This window comes from Vombatus ursinus, unplaced genomic scaffold, assembly GCF_900497805.2.
Source record: "Vombatus ursinus unplaced genomic scaffold, bare-nosed wombat genome assembly UNPS02011014.1, whole genome shotgun sequence".
Classification (NCBI taxonomy): Eukaryota; Metazoa; Chordata; class Mammalia; order Diprotodontia; family Vombatidae; genus Vombatus; species Vombatus ursinus.
In genome coordinates this window covers 13,081,714-13,099,977 of record NW_020950792.1, presented here as the reverse complement: position 1 = coordinate 13,099,977, position 18,264 = coordinate 13,081,714, and the positions used below count along the sequence as shown (strand labels likewise).

At 33.8% G+C, this 18,264-nt stretch overlaps 1 pseudogene; it reads right to left on the bottom strand.

Annotated features, from left to right (window-relative positions):
- Positions 1-9,085: 9,085 nt before the first annotated feature.
- LOC114038432 overlaps positions 9,086-18,264 on the bottom strand; it is a 30,357-nt pseudogene continuing 21,178 nt past the window's right edge.

The window sequence follows — 18,264 nt, the reverse complement described above, 5'->3', positions numbered from 1 at the left end:
TGGATAATTACATTAAATTGAAAAGTTTTGACACCAACAAAATCAATGCAACCAAAATTGGGAGGGAAGCAGAAAACTGGAAAATAATTTTAAAACCAGTGTCTCTGATAAAGTCATCATTTCTAAGATATATGGAGTACTAAGTCAAATTTGTAAGAATACCAGTCATTCCCCAATTGATAAATGGCCAAAGGTTATGAATAGGCGTTTTCAAATGAAAAAAAATAAAGCTATCTATAGTCATATTAAAAAATGCTCTAAATCACTACTGATTAGAGAAATGCAAATCAAAACAATTCTGAGGTACCACAACACACCTATAAGATTGGCTAATATGACAAAACAGGAAAATGATAAATGTTGGAGAAGATATGTGAAAATTGAAACACTAATGCATTGTTGGTGGAGTTGTGAACTGATCCAACCATCTTGAAGAACAATTTGGAACTATGCCCAATGAGCTATAAAATTGTGCATACCCTCTGACCCACCAATACCACTTCTAGGGCTGTGTCCCAAAGGGATTACAAAAATAGGGAAAGAACCCACATGTATAAAAATATTTATAGCAGCTCTTTTTGTGGTGGCCAAGAATTGAGAATTGAGGGGATTCCCATCAATTGGGGAATGGCTGAACAAATTACGGTGTATGACTGTAATGGAATACTATTGTGCTATAAGAAAAGATGAGCAGATGGAATTCAGAAAAACCTGGAAAGACTTAAATGAACTGATGCTGAGTGAAATAAGCAGAACCAAGAGAACATTATACAGAAGTAACAACCACATTCTGTGATGACTGATTTTGATAGGCTTGGTTCTTCTCAGCAATGCAAAGATCTAAGACAACTCCAAAATACTCACAATGAAAAAAGCTATCCACATCCAGAGAAAGAACTATGGAGTCTGAATGCATATGGAAGTGTACTATTTGCTCTCTTTTTTTGTTGCTGTTGTTGTTGTTTTGTTTTGTTTTATTGCTTCATTCTTGTGGTTCCTCCCATCAGTTCTAATTCTTCTTTACATCATGACTAATGGGGAAATATGGTTAATATGAATGTATAAGTAGAGGCTATATCAGATTGCATGCCATCTTGAGGAAGGGATAGGAGAGGGCAGAGGAGAATATTTAAAACTCAAAATCTTCTGGAAGTGAATGTTGAAAACTGAAAATAAGTAAATAAAAATTTTTTTAAATTAGGAATGAAACAACAAAAAAATGTGACTATAGAAAGTTATGATGGTAACACAAAAGACCAAGACACAAACTCAGAAGAGGACAACAATGTCAAGACACTTGTGGGAAAAACCCCAATCAAAAACAAGAAATGGTCTCAAACCCAGGGAGGAATCATAGAACAACTCAAAAATGAGCTTAAAATCATATTAGAGAGGTAGAAGAAAAAATGAGGGGGAGGAATGAACATGATGTAAGAGAATTATGTGGGGGAAGAGTCAACAGCTTGCAAAACTGCTTAAAAAGTAGAATTAGCCAAATGCAAAAGGAAGTACAAAAAATCCACTGAAGAAAACAGCTCCATAAAGAGTACAATTGGCCAAATGGAAAAGAAAATATAAAAGCTAATTAAGGAAAATAACACCTTAAAAGTTAGAATTGGGCAAATTGAAGCTGATGATTCTATGATTCATCATGAATCAATGAAACAAATTCAAAAGAATAGGGAAAAAAGGAAAAAAAATGTCAAAAATCTCATGAGAAAAAAAATGAACTGGAAAATAGGTCCAGGAGAGAATATCAGAATCATTGGGCTATTTGAAAGCCATAATCAAAAGGAGGAGGACCTAGACAGCATCTTTCAAGAAATTCAAGAAATCTGATGTCCTCAAACCAGGAAGCAAAATACGCATTTGTCCTACACCCTCTGGTCTTCCACCACTCTACTATTTATCTTAGTGATTTCATCAGCTCTCATAGTTTTAATTATTATCTCTATGCAGATGATTGTTCCAGCCCTAACCTCTCTCTTAACCTGTAGTCTCATATCTCCAAACTATATAGTGGGCATCTCAAATTAGATGTGTTGTAGACATTTTAAATCAACAGGTCCAGAATCAAATTCAGCTTCCCCAAATCTCTCCTCACTCTAAATATATTTTTCACTGTAAAGGGTGCTATCATCTTTCCAATCATCAAGGCTCACAAGCATGGTATCTTCTTTAACTTTTCAGTCTCTTATATCTGCCATATCTAAATAGTTGAAAAGTCCTGTCATTTCCACCTTCAAAACATCTCATTGGTAATTTTGGAGGAAGCAGCTTCAATCAAATGATTAAATGTACTGGAGACAAGACTAGAGATAAGAGAAATAGAAGAAAGTGGTGGCATCAATTGTAGATGAACTTAAGGACTTTAGTCACAAAAAGAGGACACAAATCCAACAAGTTACAGCATTTAGTAAAACTGCAATGAGCAAGTAAAGGAAGCCAACTGCTAATCTGAGCCACCAGATGCTTACTTGCTTTAAATCGGACTCCTGAGGTCAAGAGACAGACCCAGAAAGAAGGTTGTATACCTATATGGAGAAGGTCATTTTACTTATTCATAAAATACCCTAAATGGCCCTCAATTGAGTTAACTAATTATTGTTAGATCCATGAGTCTACATAAACTTGATTCTGCAAATAGAGATGGACAGATCAAGTAAGGGGTTTTTTTTGTTTGTTTTTGGCTAAGCAATGGGGTTAAGTGACTTGCCCAGGGTCACACAGCTAGTAAGTATTATGTGTCTGAGGCTGGATTTAAACTCAAGTCCTCCTGACTCCAGGGCTGGTGCTCTATCCACTGTGCCACATAGCTGCTCCCAAGGGATTTTTTAAAAATAAGAGAAATGGGGACAGCTAGGTGGCGCAGTGGATGGAGCACTGGCCTTGGATTCAGGAGGACCTGTGTTCAAATCTGACCTCAGTCACATAACTCTTACTAGCTGTGTGACCCTGGGCAAATCATTTAATCCCATTGCCCAGGCCAAAAAAAAAAGAATAAAAGAAATGAGGGCATTTTTGTAGAAAAGAGGACAGTAAAAAATTGAAGGTTAGAGAGAGAATGGTGATAATAGAAGAAGCAATCTATGGGAAAGACAGAATGGAATGGGATCACTTATGTATATGATAGGATTTGACTTAGGAGAGAAGGCTATTATTTTATTCTTTATTCTAGACAGAAACAAAGGAGTATGGTAGAGAAAGGCAGCTGAGGGATATGAGGACGAACTTAACAGAACTCAGTGAATTGCATGAGTCTTTTTTTTTAGTGAAAAAAAGTAAGATTCTCAGCTGAGAGGGGAAGGGGAAGAGGCACAAGGGGATATTTGAGGAGGAAGGAGCAGGTTTGTAAAAGCCACCGTGGTAAGTGAGTTAGTGAATTGATTAGGGAGGTACAAATTGCCTTTTTATAATGAGAGTCCAATGGATATTATTATATATCATAAATACATAATGAATTCATTCTTAATGGTTTCATAATTTTCTCCAGCTCCATTCAGTAGCACATAACTGGAGCAAAGAGAATGAACAGTGGGAATAACTTAAGCCTGGAATATGGCAGAGAAAGATCAATGACAGAAAGAGACCAAGATACTTGACAGAAGAGGATGGTATTGAGTTGAATTTGGTTAACACATGGTCAATATGGGGAATGGAAGAGAGTATAGCTAGTGCAACAGTGATGGCCTTGAAATGGGATTGGAAAAGGGGACAACCTTAGGACAAAAGAGATTGGATGTTGTATTGTGGATAAATAATAGGGTTAGGGGTTGTAAAACAGGTTAAATGTGGAATGACAAAAGATTAAGATCAGAAAAATTATTTTTAGAATTCATGAATATGGAAATGTAAGTAGATTATGGGAAAGAAGCCATTTGAGGGACTGGGAAGTTAGAGTATATAAAAGAGTATCTACATGTATATTGATGTCCTGTAGTATGTAGGCAGGAGTTGGAATAGAAGGAAAAGCTACAAGTCAGTCATGAACTCATTGAGAAAGGAAAAAGAATATCCTGAATCTCAGTAGTTAACTACTAGATTGGGTGATATATATTGAATGAACTTCAGGATTAGAGGTTCCTAAGTGATGGCGATAGAGAGAGCATTTGGAAGTGAGGAGTAAAGAGTATTCTGACTAATGTTCCAGTGAAATTAGGGAGAGAGAAGAGAAAGACTGTGAGCCCCCTACTAAACTCCTTAAGAAATGAAGGAAATTATCCTAGAGGGCAATCTGATAACAGCTACTACAATTTTGAATGGGACCATGAAAAAAGTGAAAAGAGTCCCTTCTTTCAAAGATCTTTACATTTGAATGTAGGACACACTATGCATGTTTATACATACCAGATACAAAGCATATATAATTAGATCTTAGAGAGAAAGGAACTAGAAAGCAGAATCAAATTTCATGATGAACTTGTGATTCAGACAATATGTGTGTGCACACACATATCTTAAGAAAAAGAAATGATAGATATCTGATAGATATATGATAGAAACATGAGCAAAAATAGAGAGGAATATACATTTGTTTTTGTTTTTTCCTTGAGTTATACATGTAACCACAAAAATTGACAATGTGTTAGGACAGAAAAACTTTATACAAACCTCATGAAAGCAGAAATATTAAATGTGCCCTTTTTGGACCATAACACAGTAAAAATTGCATTCAATAATGGGCCTTTGAAACAGATATTAAAAATAAATGTGGAAATTAAATTAGGGGTACATTTATATCACTAAAAGCTTACATCAATCAAAGAAAGAACCAATCAATAAACTGGGTATGCAACTAAAAGAAAAACTAGGAAAAGAATAAATTTGAAGTTCCCAGCTAAATACCAAATTAGAAATCCTTAAAACCAAAGGACAGATAAATAAATTTTATATTATAAATATAAATAAATTATAAATATGTTATATGTGTAAATATATAACAAATAAATATAAATTGTATATTATATACATCATTGAACTAATAAATAAAATGAGAGGCTGATGTCATAAAATTAAAATAGATTTTAAAATTGATTGATTTGATTTAAAAAATAAAGGAAATCAAATTACAAGTCTCAAAAATTAAAAGGATGAATGAACCACCAATGAAGATGAAATTAAAGCAATATATAGAAGATATTTTCCCAAATATATTCCATGAACATTGGCAGCCTAGGTGAAATGGATAAATATTTACCAACATATAAATTGCCCAGATTAGAAGAAAAATAAAATACTTGAATAACCCTAAGTTATCAAAAGACATTGAATAATTTCTTTTATGACATAAATATGATTTTGATATATAAACCAAGGAGAACAAAGTAGATAAAGTAAATTATTGACCAATTTATCTAATAAATATTGATACAAAAATTAAAGAAAATACTAGCAAGGAAATTACAGTAATATATCACAAAAATTTTACACCCCGAGCAGGTAGAATTTATGCAAGAAGTGCAGGGCTAGTTCAGTTTTACGAAAAGTATAAACTTAATTAGCCATATCAATTCAAAGAACAACAGGAATCATATGATTATATCAATAACTGACAAACATATTTTTGACATAATACATACTCATTCCTATTAAAACATTAGAAAATATAGGAATAAATGGATCTTTTTCTTATGATGACAAGTAGTAATTATTGATACTCAAAGGATAGGAATGGCAGTTTTCAAAAGAAGAAATCAAAGCTAACAATACTCATATTTTTTAAATTGCCCTACATGACTAGTAATTAGAGAAACAGAAATTAAGACTGCTTTGAGGCAGTACCTCATACCTATAAGATTGGCTGACATGACAAAAAAGGAAAGTGACAGATGCTGGAAAGAATGTATAAAAACAAGTATAATAATGAACTATTGGTGGAGTTACGAACTAGTGCAACTATTCTCGAGAACAGTTGGGAACTCTGCCCAAGGGAATATAAAATTCTGCATAAACTTTCATCCAGTAATACCACTACTGGATCTGTATCCTAAAGAGATTAAAGAAAAAGGAAAAGTATCAATATATACAAAAAATATTTATCACAGCTCTTTTTGTGGTGGTAAAGAATTGGAAATTGAGGGGATTCCTGTCAACTGAAAAATCACTGAACCAGTTGTGGATTAATGGAATACTATTGAGATATAAGAAATTATGAGGGGGATGGTTTAGGAAAAAAAACACAGAAGATTTATATGGATTAATGTAAAATGAAGTGAGGAGAACCAGGAGAACATTGTACACAGTAACAGTAATATGGTACGAATGATTAATTGTGAAAGACAGTTAATTTCACATCTTGGATGTGAAAGACATCCAAGATAATTCCAAAGTACTAATGATGAAAAATACTTTTGACCTCCAGAGAGAAAAGTGACAAATTCTGAAAGCAGATTGAAGCATATTTCTAAAAAAATTGTAGTTTTCTTTCTAGAGAGAGAGAGATTATTTAGAACACAAATTTGGATAAAAAAAGTATATTAAAATATTTTAAAATACAAATTGTCATAAAATCTCAGCCCACAGCAATAGGTGAAGTATTAACCTTTAAAATATAAAATAAAGATAAATTAATTGAATCAAAATAATGTTATGTAGGGTGTGCCTGTATTTGTAGCTACTCTTCAATATAAAATATAATTTATGCATATTTTATCAAACTGTACATATATATTAAAATTAATTCTTTTATTAAGTCTTGGGAAGTAGCTGTGTAAAAACACAATGCATGTCAGAATACTTTTAAACCTGATTTTATTAACACAAAAACATATATATATATTATATATAATATATATATATATTAACATCTACTTTCAGAAAGCACAGAAAATCACATCATCCTTTTTCTGTTCTTGCCTAACCATACCCAAAGCTTTAAGGAGGTTCTGTACAGAAGTTGCTAGGCAACCTTTCCTTTATGCTAACTTGACTAGTTCTTGAAATGATGGTTGCTAGGAAATTTTCACTTTATTTCTTTCCATGTGTTGGAACATGATGCCCACCTCCACAATCTGCTCCCGCCCATCAACTCCCTGCTGTTCTACATGAAACAAAGATTTCCCTGGGGTACATAATGTGCAGAAGTGAAACTTTATTGTGCTGCTAATTAATTTCTATGGAGAAAGTGTGAGGCCTGAAGTGTGAAGCCTTCTCTTAAATTCCCAAATCATGCCATTCACAGAATAGCCATGATTGGATTAAAAAAGATTAAAATTGTTAGTTATGTTTTGAATATGGAGCTATTGGTATTAGCTCTAAGTAGATGACTCTAGATCAGTATATTCTCACATTCTCTCCTGAGCTACAGTAATGCTTCAGCAATGACTGTATGGACATCTTGAAGTGACATATAAAAAATAATTCATCTTTCTTCTCAAATTACTTAAATATGAGCTCTTTGTTGTCATCTTCAGTGAACAGGTAATAGTATCATGTAGAAGGGCTAAGTGACTTGCCCATAGTCACACAGCTAGTAAGAGTCTGAGGTTACATTTGAACTCAGTCTTCCTGATTCCAGAGCAGGCATTCTCTCCGCTGTGCCACCTAGCTTCCCCAAAATCCCTTCTACTCTATATCTATGTTCTTATGATCCCATGAAGTATTTAAAAAGACCATGAAGCTTTCAGTAAATGACTGATAAGAGAATTAAATGTTAAGATAATTTTCAAATTCTTTTCAGTTTTGCAAACCCTAAGACAGTAGGTCCTATATCTTAAGTTTCCCTGATTCCTATGAATTGAAATTTCTCTTCTTTTATTAGAATGTTTAATTTGCCTATCATCCTTGAAACATTTGCACTTTCTGACACAGTAGGCTGTGTATTCTCCTTATAGGCTTTTCCTTCTCTTAGTTGTTACTATACTCACATGGTTCTTTTTCTAAGACCCTGTCTACTCCTTCTGTGATTCTTTCTTTTACTTGTTACACATTCTCCTCTTTCTCCTTAAATTTTGGTTTCCCCCAAAGTTTTGTTCATGGTCCTCTTCTCTCCATCATTGAAGTCATCTACTCCATTGATTTAAATATCACCTTTATGCAAATTATTCCTGTTGACCCCTAGAAATTTGGAAAATTATTCTTCCATATTGCAATGATGCCACTAAGAAGTGTGCCTCATGAAGTGATACTGGACAGACCAACCAATAGTACAAGTGGTTCATCTCTTCGGAAATCAAGTAAGAAAGTCCTTTACTATGTAAAAAGCTAGAGCAAATGCCATTTTAAGCTTTTTTATTTTTTCCTGAATCCTGTAGGTGTGAACTTAAAAGGCAATTGGAGTTGGTACAAAAAAGATTCCATGGCCCAATTAAATGTTACTTTATATACATCTGAGTAATATGAAAAGATTACTCATGCCACATTTGGAACTTTTAAAATAACTTAAAACATTGCTCAAATCCAAGTTTAAATAAGAAAAGTGAAATGATGCCCAGAAATATAGTTTCCCTACTTTGGAATACACTAGAAGTTTATTCCATTGTCAGTTGAATAAGATTGAGTAATAATGGCAACAAGAAATGTAAAATAGTCATGCATATTCATTAGGTTTACCTGTATTGCTTCACTCTACGTGAAGAGTTCTAGCTACATAAAAGTAGCAATTCCACTATTCATTTAGTATTTTCATTTCTGTGAAAAAATGTATAAGAGATGCAACAGGCAACTTCTGGGAGCCAAGATGGTGGAGTAAACAGTAAATTGTTGTCACTGTCCCTTATTGACCTCTACAAAACCAAAAAATAACATTACAGGAAAAATCCTGGAACAGCAGAGCCAGCAGAAAGATAGAACAGTCTTTTAACCCAGGAAACTTGGAGGATCAGCAAGAAAGGTCCATTTCACTCAGATAAAAGAGGAGGGCATTCCAAGGTAGGAAGCATCCCAGCAAGCTAGCGGCAACCCCACCTCAGCAAACTAGCAGGAGATATTGATCTCTTGTGTGATGGAGCAGGCACATACCAATACCAGGACCCCCCTCCCCAAGTTCCTTAGCAAAGACAAGAGAACCAACAGACTCCAGCTCAGAGAAACACCACACATGCAGGTGTAGGCCCCAGAGGACAGGCATCTTCCAGCAGTCAAACTTTTAGATCCTTAAGCACAAGTCACAGCAGGCAGGCATTCTCTGGCAGCAGACATCTATGTGCTTCAGCACAGCCTTGGGTAGGCAGGCATCCTCCAGCAGCAGGACTTCCACGTGCTTCAGCACAGCCCAGAGGAAATATAGAAAAATCCCACCTGGCCTTAGCACACACCAGACACTGCCACCAGGATCCTAGCTCACACTAGGTAAGTTGCCAGATACCTACAGCCTCCAGCGGCCATCACTTGAGGACCCAGCACACACCAGTGACCAGACCCCTGGACTCCAGCTCAAGAAGGTTGGGACAGTGCCCTCTATGCTCCAGCAGTAGAGCTCAACTTGAAAAGTCAGGAAATAGGTGATAATCATGAGCAAAAAGTAGAAACAAACACTTATTATCATAAACTCTTTCTATGGGGACAGGGAAGGATCAAAACACAAACTCAGAAAAGGACAACATTGTTAATATACCTATATCCAAAAACTGAAATGGGAATATTAACTGGTCTCAAGCCCAAAAAACCTTCTTGGAAGATCTCAAGAAGAATTTCAAAAGGCAAATAAGAAAGGCAGAAGAAAAAATTGGGAAAAGAAATGAAAGGTACACAAAAAAAGAGTCAACAGCTTGGAAAAGGAAGGACAAAAATTGACCATAGAAAACATTTCCTTAAAAAATACGATTGGCCAAGAGGGGGAAAAAATCAACTGAAGAAAACAACTCCTGAAAAAGTAAAATTGACCAAATGGAAAAGGAGGTACAAAAACTCTCTGAAGAGAACATGTTAAAAAGTAGATTTGGCCAAATGGAAAATGAGGTACAAAAGCTAAATGAAGAAAACGATTTGTTAAAAATTAGAATTAAGCCAGAGGAAGCTAATTACTCTATGAGACATCAAGAATCAGTTAAACAAAATCAAAAGAATGAAAAAATAGAAGAAAATTTAAAATACCTCATTGGAAAAACAACTGACCTAGAAAATAAATTCAGGGGAGGTAATTTAGGAATTATAGGTCTACCTGAAAGTCATGATCAAAAAAAAGAGCTTGGACAGCATCTTTCAAGAAATTATCAAGGAAAATTGCCCTGAAGTCCTAGAACCAGAGAATAAAATAATCATTGAAAGAATCCACCAAACACATCCTAAAAGAGATCCCCAAATGAAAACTCCAAGGAATATTGTAACCAAATTCCAGAATTATCAGATCAAGGAGAACATATTATAAGAAGCCAGGAAGAAAGAATTTAAATATCATGGAACCACAGTCAGGATTTTGCAGGAACTAGCAGCTTTTCCATTAGAGGATAAGAGGGCTTGGAATATGATATTCCAGAAGACAAAGGAGGATGGATTGCAACCAAGAATCAAGTACCTAGCAAAACTGAGCATAATCTTTCAGGGGAAGAGATGGACATTCAATGAAATAGGGGACTTCCAAACTTTCCTAATGAAAAGACTGGAGATGAACAGAAAATTTGATCTTCAAATACAGGACTCAAGAGAAGCATAAAAAGGTAAACAGGAAAGAAAAAAAGTTATTCAATAATGTTGAACTGTTTACATCCCTACATAGGAAGATTATACTTGCAACTCTTGAGAATAATATCTTTACTGTGACATTTAGAAGGGGTATACATAGACAGAGGGCATGGGTATAAGTTGACTTTGAAGTGATGATAAAAAATAATTAATGGGAAAAAAAGGCTTGTACTAGGTGAAGAGGAAAGGAGGAGGAAGAAAAGGGTAAATTACATCACATGAAGTGGCACAAAGACCTATTACAGTAAAAGGAAAGAAGAGAGGGAGTGAGTATTGTTTGAACCTTACTCTCATTGGATTTGGCTCAAAGAAGGAATAACATACACATTCGATGGGGTTTGGAAATCCATCTTACCCCTATATGAAGTAGGAGGGATAAAGGGAAAGAAAAGGGAGGGGTGGATAAAAGGGAGGGAAAAAAGTAGTAAGTGTAAAGGGGAAGAAAAGGGAGGGGGATGATAGAATGGAGGTCAGACTGAGGGAAGTGGTGGTTGAAAGCAAAACTCTAGTGAGAAGGGAAAGGGAGAAAGGAGAGAAAGCATAAATAGGGGAAAATAGGATGGAGAGAAAGAAACAAATAGCAATCATAAGTATGAATGTGAATGCAATGAACTCTCCCATAAAACAAAATCAGGTATCAGAGTGGATTAAGAACTGCAATCCTACAATATGTTGTTTACAAGAAACATGTTTGAAGTAGAAAGATACACAAAGAACAAAAGAAAAAGACTGGACCAGAATATACTATGCATCAGCTGAAGAAAAAAAAAAGCAGGGGTAGCAATCCTGATCTCAGACAAAGCAAAAGCAAACATAGATTTAATTAAAAGAGATAAGGAAGGAAACTACATCCTACTAAAAAGTACCATAGACAATAAAGTAATATTAATAGTAAACATATATGCAACAAGTGGGGCAGTTAGGTGGCGTAGTGGATAGAGCAGCGGCCCTGGAGTCAGAAGGATCTGTGTTCAAATCTGGCCTCAGACACTTGACACTTCAGACACTTGACACTTAGTAGCTATGTGACCCTGGTCAAGTTACTTAACCCTAGTGTCTAGTCAAAAAAAAAATAAAGTATGTATTACATTTATCCACATTCTTAGAGAAGAAGTTAAGTGAGTTACAGGAAGAAATAGACAAAAAACTATATTAGTGGGGGGCCTCAACATCTCTCTCTCAGAACTAGATAAATCTAACAAAAAAATGAACAAGACAGAAGTTATGGAGGTGAATAGAATTTTAGAACAGTTAGATATGATAGCCTTCTGGAGAAAATTGAACGGGGATAGAAAGGAATATACTTTTTTCTCAGTGGTACAAGGCACCTACACAAAAATTGATTATATACTAGGGAATAAATACCTCATAATCCAATGCAGAAAGGCAGAAATATTAAAAACATCCTGTTCAGATCATGATATAATAAAAATTACATGTAATAAACAGCCATGGAAAATTAGACTAAAAATTAATTAGAAACTAAATATCTAATCCTAAAGAATGAGTGAGTCAAATAACAAATCATAGAAACAATCAGTAATTTCATCCAAGAGAATGACAATAATGAGACCACATACCAAAACTTATAAAATGCAACCAAAGAAATTATTAGGGGAAATTTTATATAGCTCAATGTTTACATGAATAAAATAGAGAAAGAGGAGAACAATGCATTGGGTATGCAACTTACAAAAGAAAAACTAGAAAAAGAAGAAATTAAAAATCACCAATTAAATATCAGTATAGAAATTCTGAAAATCAAAGGAGAGATTAATAAAATTGAAGTTAAGGAAACTATTGAACTAATAAAACTAAGAGCTGGTTTTATAAAAAAAAATAAAATAGATAAACCTTTCATTAATTTGATTAAAAAAAAAAAGAAGAAAACAAAATTACCAGTGTCAAACATGAAAAGGGTGAATTCACCATCAATGAAGAGGAAATTAAAACAATAATTAAGAGCTATTTTGCCCAACTGTGTGTCAATAAAACTGATAACCTAAGTGAAATGGATGAATATTTACAAAAATATAAATTGCCTAGGTTAACAGAAGAAGAAATAAAATATTTAAATAACTTCATTTCAGAAAAAGAAATTGAATAAGTCATTAATGAACTCCCAAAGAAGAAATCTTCAGGGCCAGATAGATTTAGAAGTGAATTCTACCAAACATTTAAAGAACAATTAATTCAATATTATATAAACTATTTAGAAAAATAGGCAAAGAGGAGTCCTATCAAATTATTTTTATTATATAAATGTGGTGCTGATATCTAAACTGGGAAGAGCCAAAAGAGAGAAAAAAATTATAGACCAATTTCCCTAATGAGTATAGATGCAAAAAGTTGAAATAAAATGGATTATAGCAACTTATCATGAGGACAATACACTATGACCAGGTGGGATTTATACCAGGAATGTAAGGCTCATTAAATATTAGGAAAATTATCAGCATAATTGACCACATCAATAACAATACTAACAGAAAACATATGATTATCTCAATAGCAGAAAAGGCTTTTGGCAAAACACAACACATATTCCTATTAAAAACACTAGAGAGCACAGGAATAAATGGAGTTTTCCTTAAAATGATAAATAGCATCTATCTAAAACCATTAGCAAGAACTGTATGTAATGGGGATAAGCTAGAATCATTTCCAATAAGAACAGGGATGAAACAAAGATGTCCATTATCACCACTGTTATTCAATATTGTACTAGGAATGTTAGCTTTAGCAATATGAAAATAAAAATGAAATTGAAGGACCTAGAATAAGCAAAGAAGAAACAAAGCTATCACTCTTTGCAGATAATATGATGATACACTTAGGGAATCCTAGAGAATCAACTAAAAAACTACTTGAAATAATAGCAACTTTAGCAAATTTGCAGGATAAAAAAAAACCACATAAATCTTTGGCATTTGTATATGCTGCCAACCAAGCCCAGCAGCAAGAGATAGAAAGAAAAATTTCACTTAAATTAAGTGTAGACAATACAAAATATGTCGAGGTCTAAGTGCCACGACAAACCCAGGAACTATATGAATACAATTACAAAAAACTTTTCATACAAATAAAGTCAGATTGAAACAACTGGAAAAATATCAGTTGCTCATGGGTAGGCCAAGCTAATATAATAAAAATAACAATTCTACCTAAATTAATTTGCTTATTCACTGACATACTAATCAAACTATGAAAAAATTATTTTGTAGAGCTAGAAAAAATAACAAAATCCATCTGGAAGAACAAAAGGCATAGAATATCAAAGGAGTTAATTAAAAGAAATGTAAGGGAAGGTGGCCTAGCCATACCAGATCTAATGCTGTATTATAAAGCAGCAATCATCAAAACCACTTGGTACTGACTGAGAAATAGATTTATGGATCAGTAGAATAGGTTAGGTACACAAGACACAGTAGTCAATGACTATAGTAATCTACTCTTTGATAAACCCAAAGACTCTAGCTTCTGGGATAAGAACTCACTATTTAAAAAAAAAAACTACTGTGAAAACTGGAAAACTATATGGCAGAAACTGGGCATAGACCAACATCTTATATTGTATGCTAAGATAAGGTCAAAATGGATACACAATTTAGACATAAAGAGTAATACTATAAACAAATTAGGAGAGCAAGGAATAGTTTACCTGTCAGATCTATGGAGAAGTAAAGAATTTATGACTAAAGAAGAGATAAAGAACATTATAAAATGCAATATGGATAATTTTGATTACATTAAATTAAAAGCAATGCAACCAAGATTAAAAGGGAAGCACAAAACTGGGAAACAATTTTTACACTGTATCTGATAAAGGCCTCTTTTCTCAAATATATAAAGAACTGAGTCAAATTTATATAAGAATTTATATAAGAATACACATCATTCCCCAATTGATAAATGGTCAAAGCATATGAACAGTTAGTTTTCAGAGAAAGAAATTAAAGCTACTTATAGTCATACAAAAAAAATGCTCTAAATCACTATTGATTTGAAAAATGCAAATCAAAACAACTCTGAACTACCACATCACACCTATCAGTTTGCTAACATGATAAAACAGGAAAATGATAAATGCTGGAGAAGATGTGGGAAAATTGGAACACTAATTCATTGTTGGTGGAGCTATGAACTGATCCAACCATTCTGAAGAGTAATTTGGAACTGTACCCAAAGATCCATAAAACTGTGCATACCCTTTGACCCAACAGTACCACTTGTAGGTCTATATCCCAAAGAGATCAGAGAAAAGGGAAAACAACCCACATGTAAAAAATATTTGTAGCAGCTCTTTTTATGGTGGCCAAGAATTGGAAATTGAGGGGTGTCCATCCATTGGGGATTGGCTGAACAAGTTGTGGTATATGAATGCAATGAAATAATATTGTTCCATAAAAAACAGTAAACAGGCAGATTTTAAAAACATCTGGAAAGGCTTATATGAATTAATGCTGAGTGAAGTGAGCAGAATGAGGAGAATATGGTACACAGTAACAGTAACATTACATGATGACCAACTTTGATAGTCTTAGCTCTTCTCAGAAACTCAATGATCTAAGATAATTCCAAAAGATTCATGATGGAAAATGCTCTTCACATCCAGAGAAAGACCTATGGAGTCTGAATGCAGACCAAAATATGCTATTCTCTTTTTTTTTTCTTTCTCATGGTTTTTCCCTTTAGTTCTGATTCTTTGTTCACAAAATGACTAATGCAGAAATATGTTTCATAAGATTATACATGTATAGCTTATATCAGAATGCATGCCAACTTGGGGAGGGAGGAGGTGAGTGAAGAAAGAGCAGAAATTTAGAACTCAAAATCTTATAAAAGTGAATATAGAAAACTAGTATTTTTTTTAAAAAGTATAGGACAACTAATCTCACTGAACTGAAAGGAAAAAAAAAGGTTCCACAACCCAACTTCTCCAAGATGACATTAAATATTTATTACTATCATCAGCTATAGTTGTACTCTCATCAAGAACACATTTGGTTAAACTGAAGAATTTAGGAAGGAGAAAGAACCCTCTTTGTCACATTGGAGGGGGTATAAATTGTGTATCTATAAAGTTATAAAGGACAAAATGAAGCTTTTAGTTCCATACAGTCATTCAGTAAGTATTAAGTACCTACTATGTAACAGACCCTATGATAAGTGTTGGGGATACAAATAATAAAATAACAGCCCCTGCTTTCAAGAAATTTCTAGTCTAATGAGGAAGACAATGAGAAAACAATTCACAAGCAGTCCAGGGAGACACTGAAGATGAGTGGGAGAATGGAATTGATAAAGTTGGAAGTTTGCTAGAGGACATAAGCTAGAGTGAGATGAGTTATGATGCACAGTTGTTGATTAGCCTTGAAAAGGAGAATTTCTACCTCTTCTGTTGAGATGGGTTGAAAGAGGTGATAGTGTTTAAAGGCTTCTGAGTGATATGAGAGCTGGGAAGGGGGAGTTCTTAGTGAATAATCTCATTTTTTTGGAAAAAAAATCTAAATACAAATTTGTCAGCTGAGAAGTAGGGCAATAGGAGCCTCGAGGAAGGATAAAATGTGAAAAAAAGTATATAGTAGAAGTTTTTATTATTAAAATAATAAAATAGGATTAAAATTAGTAGATAGAATGGAGTTAGAGTTAATAATTCCCAATAGGTAACAATAACATACTTAAGTCTCAATCTATATCAATTCTTGTCACAATCAATCATCATCATAAGGGGAACCATCTATATCTGAATCACATGGGCTGGGGAGACCCGGTTTTTAGCCTCCAAAGTCCCAATGGGAAAATCTCAGGCTACACATCTGCACCTCAGGGGAGAGACTCCAAAGATAAAGTCGGGGTTACATGCTTTTAGTAATTCCTTCTAACAAAGAAGGCAGTTTGCCAAAATAAATGTGTAATCTGTGGGGAAGGAGCTATTCTCAAAAATACCCTTTAGAATATTACTGTTTATGCGTATCAGGTTCCTGGAGGGATGGCCAGCCCTTCCTGAGAGTAAATACCATAAGCAGTCCTTCAAGTCTAGCAAGGAATAAGATTAACATGAAAAAAAAAAAGAAGAGTCAAGGTCAAAATACAGGCATACTGAGCCAGGTCAGAATGTCTTTTTTTAATTCATTCATCATAGGGTCCAAGTTTATAAAGGTAGTTCATGAACTCCCATGACAAAGTTTGTGTGTTCATACATCTAGGAGACTTTGGTACTCACAATGAAAGGTTACAATATACATTCTGAGTGTATTTGTGGCTTGCATTGGCAGAGATTCAAATAAAACTTACCTAAGGCACCACAGAAAAAATTCTTGTTTTAAATATGATTCTCTTTAATCATATTCTTTTTATAATGAAAGGAATTAACTTTGCAAACATATTAAAGGTATAAAAAATGAAATTTTCTCTAGAAGAACCTGAAAACACCATTTATTTATCTTCTATTAATTTATTAATTTATTTTTTTTGCCCTAGGTAAAGTTTGAAAATTATGGCTCCCTACATTTGTATCTCCATGAGAACACATGAGAGCATTCATTGCAAAATAAATACCCATGTGCCATGGAGAGACAAGTTGTTGTTTTATTGTTAGTTTGTTTTCCAGCATTTAAAAAGTACACATTTTTAATATTTATATATAAAGAAGACCTTTCTTCTTTCTCCAATCGGGGAAGCACCTGAGTACTTGCTTACCTTAACTAATTTAGTCTTTACTTTCCTTACTCTAATCTTTCATTGGGACAATATTCCTGACAGATTAGGATTCTAATCAAGGCTCCCATAATATATGACTACTTTCAAATTCCCTCCAAACACCTACCAGAAAACTAAACATATAGTGGACATCCAATAAACACCCCTTCAAATTGATAATGTTTCATATATCTTAGTTTGGTAATATGTTCTGAGGAAAGAATATTAGTTATAGTAAGTAATATCAAAGTATGAAGATTCAAATGTCAGTAGAGATTCTTCATTCTTCAACAAAACATGGATCTACTTTTTATTGTTGTTTAAGCTCTCTCCATCAGCATATAATAAAGTCTTAATTAGGTCCTTAGGGATAACTACCAACTATGAACAAAATAAAAATCTAACTAATAGAGGAAAATAGCTTTTTGTGCAGAGGGCATTTTTTTTAAGAAAGGTTGCATAAAAATGGCACAATGAATTATTAAATTGCCTAATTTAAATCGAATGGTAAAAGGTGAAAAGGTTATTGAATCCATTGTGAAATAGTAATCTTGTCTAAAGATTGTGTGATGTAGATGACCAGATATTCATTCAGAATGGTACATGATATACAACTGGATTCTTTCAAGTGTTCGTAAGTTCATAAAATACAAAATGTATTTCAATATGCATTGTAAAAATTGGTGCTAATCAATATAATTAAACCAAAATTAGAAAGCACAAGTTGTAATACTGGGAACAGATAGACACACACACACACACACACAGAGTGCTTAGAAAAGGCACCCAAAATAATAGCATTGCAAATGGTTGTACACTTAGCAAGTCAATAGGAGTAAAATTTTCTATTCAACTAGCTAATTATTTTTCCCCTTGGAAAGAAGGAATGTTTTAACTCTCTCTCTCTCTCTCTCTCTCTCTCTCTCTCTCTCTCTCTCTCTC